Source organism: Orycteropus afer, unplaced genomic scaffold (genome assembly GCF_000298275.1).
Source record: "Orycteropus afer afer isolate SDZICR_OR568_19922 unplaced genomic scaffold, OryAfe1.0 scaffold00269, whole genome shotgun sequence".
NCBI lineage: Eukaryota > Metazoa > Chordata > Mammalia > Tubulidentata > Orycteropodidae > Orycteropus > Orycteropus afer.
The window spans coordinates 1,489,134-1,492,477 of record NW_006921856.1 but is presented as its reverse complement, the minus strand read 5'-3'; positions in this window follow the sequence as shown (position 1 = coordinate 1,492,477).

Sequence of the window (3,344 nt, the reverse complement as noted above, 5' to 3'; positions counted from 1 at the left end):
ACAAATTTATGAATAGCCTGGAAACATTTTCCAATATAGAGAAGGAGGATGAGCCACTTAGGTTGGAAGGCTCTCAAAATACCACTGGGAAAGAGCTGTATCATCAGAGTAAGACCAGCCTTACTGATATAGATAAGGTAAAGCTTTCAAGACCTCCATTTGCTGACATGGCATGACTCAATTTGAGAAGAAATAGCTGCAAACATCCATTAATAATTGAAACATGGAATGTACCACCTATAAATCTAAGAAAATTGGAAGTTGTCAAAATGGAATGGAATGCATAATGATTGATATCCTAGGCATTAGTGAACTGAAATGGACTGGTTTGGGCCATTTTGAATCAGACAAACATATGAGCTACTATGCTGTGAATGACAATTTGAAGAGGATTGGCATGGCACTCATAATCACAAAGGATGTTTCCAAGATCTGTCCTGAAGTACAATGCTCTCAGTGATAGGATGATATCCATATGCTTACAAGGAAGACCAGTTAATATGATTATTATTCAAATTTATACACCAACCACCAAAGCCAAAGATGAGGAAATTGAAGATTTTTATCAAATTCTGCAGTCTTAAATTAACAAAACATGCAATCAGGATGTGTTTATTATCACTGGTGACTGGAATGCACAAGTTGGAAACAAAGAGGAATCACTTGTAGTTGGAAAATTTGGTATTGGTGACTGAAATAATGATGGAATTTGCATGGTAGAATTTTGCCAGACCAACAACTTATTCATTGCAAATACCTTTTATCAACAACACAAATGGGGGCTGTACACGTGGACTTCACCAGATGGAAAACAAAAGAATCAGATTGACTATATATGTGGCAAGAGGCGGTGCAAGAGCTCAATATCTTCAGCCAAAACCAGGCCAGGACCTGATTGTGGAACAGACTCTCCACTGCTCATATGCAAGTTCAACTTGAAGTTGAAGACAATCCAAACAAGTGCATGAGACTCAAAATATGACCTTGATAATATCCTTCCTGAATTTAGAGACCATCTAAAGAATAATTTGATGCATTTGAACACCAATGACCAAAAACCCAGACAATTGTGGGAAGACATCAAAAAATATCATACATGAAGAAAGCAAGAGGTCACTAAAAAGATGAGAAAAGAAGAGAAGACCAAATTGGATAACAGAAGAGACTCTGAAACTTGCCCTTTAGTGGAGTGTAGCTAAAGCAAATGGAAGAAATGAGAAGACGAAAAAGCTGAACAGAAGATCTCAAAGAACAGCTTAAGCAGACAAAGCCAATTATTATGATGAAATGTGCAAAGATCTGGAGTTAAAAACCCAAAAGGGAGGAACACATTCAGCATTTCTCAAGCTGAAAGAACTGAGGAAAAAAAAATAAGCTTCCAGTTACAATACTGAAAGATTCTATGGGCAAAATATTGAATGAAGCAGGAAACATCAAAAGAAGATGGAAGGAATACACAGAGTCCCTGTACCAAAAAGAACAGGTTAATGTTCATCCATTTCAGGAGGTGGCATATGACCAAGAACCAATGGTATTGAAGAAAGAAGTGGAAGTTGCACTGAAGAAATTGGCAAAGAACAAGGCTTCAAGATGTTTCAACAAACAGATGCCCCACTGGAGGAACTTGGTTATGCCAAGAGATTTGGAAGACAGCTATCTGGCCAACTGACTTGAAGCGATCAGTATTTGTACCCATTCCAAACAAAGGTGATCCCAAAAACTGTGGAAATTTTCAAACAATATCATTAATATCATACACAAGTCAAATCTTAATGAAGATAATTCAAAAATGGTTGCAGCAGTATATTGACAGAGAACTTCCAGAAACACAAGCTGGGTTCAGAAGAAGACATGGAATGAGGGACTTCATTGCTGATGTCAGATGGATAATGGCTGAAAGCAAAGAATACCAGAAAGTTGTTTACTTGTGTTTTATTGACTATGCAAAAGCATTTGATTGTGTGGATCATAACAAATTGTGGATAACTTTGAGAAGAAAGAGAATTCCAGAAAAGTTAATTGGGCTCATAAGAAACCTGTACATAGACCAGGAGGCTGTCATTCGAACAGAACAAGCAGACACTGCATGGTTTAAAATCAAGAAGGGAGTGTATCAGGGCTGTATCCTTTCACCATACTTATTCAATCTATATGCTGAGCAAATAATCCTAGAAGCTGGACTATACGAAGAGGGACATGACATCAGGATTGGAGAAAGTCTCCTTAACAACCTGTGATATGCTGACAACACAACTTTACTTCCTGAAAGTGAGGATGACTTGAAGCACTTACTGATGAAGATTGATGAATACGGTCTGTAGTATGGATTATATCTCAATATAAAGAAAACAAAAAATCCTCACAACTGGACCTATAAGCAGCATCATGATAAATGGAGACAAGATTGAAATTGTCAAAGACTTCACATTGCGTGGTTCTACAATTGACACCAATGGAAGCAGCAGTCAGGACATCAGACAACATATAGCACTGGGCAAGTCATCTGCAAAGGACCTCACTCAAGTGCCGAGGACCAAAGATGTCTCCTTGAGGATCAAGTTGTGCCTGACACAAGCCGTGGTATTTTCAGTCACCTCATATGCATGTGAGAGATGGACATTGAATGAGGGAGACCAAAGAAGATGCTTTATAGTTGTGGTGCTGGTGGAGAATGCTTAAAGTACCATGGACTCCTAAAAGAATTAACAAATCTGTCCTGGAGGAAGTCCAGCCAGAATGCTCCTTAGAAGCAAGAATGACCAGGCTTCATTTCACCTACTTTGGTCATGTTGTCATAGGGACCATTCCCTGGAGAAGGATGTCATGCTTGGAAAGGTGGAGGGTTCACGAAAGAGGGGAAGGCCCTCAACAAGGTGGATTGACACAGAGGCTGTGGCAATGGGCTCAAGTATAGCAGGGATTGCAGAGCTGGCATGAGACTGGGCAGTGTTTTGTTCTGATGTGCATAGGGTCACTATGAGTCAGATATGACTCGATAGCACCTAACAGCAACAACAACACATCACAGTGTCAGTTGTTTTCACATTCTAAACCATAAGCATATTTTTTTTCTGGAAAACATTCAAAGAAGCTTCTACACTTGGTTCAGCATTACAATAAGACCTTATGAATAAATTGTTATTCTGAAAGCATTCATTGCATGACTATAAAAGTGACTACAGTGTTGAAGATGGTGTAATATGGAGAAAGACTGCACAGAACCTCTTCAACAAAGAAAAGAGAACCCAATTAACACAGACACAGAAGATAATCCTGGACCCCTGAGCCTTGAAGGGAAGGATATAGAAGTGGACTAAACCCCAACTAGCAGAAGAATTTGCATG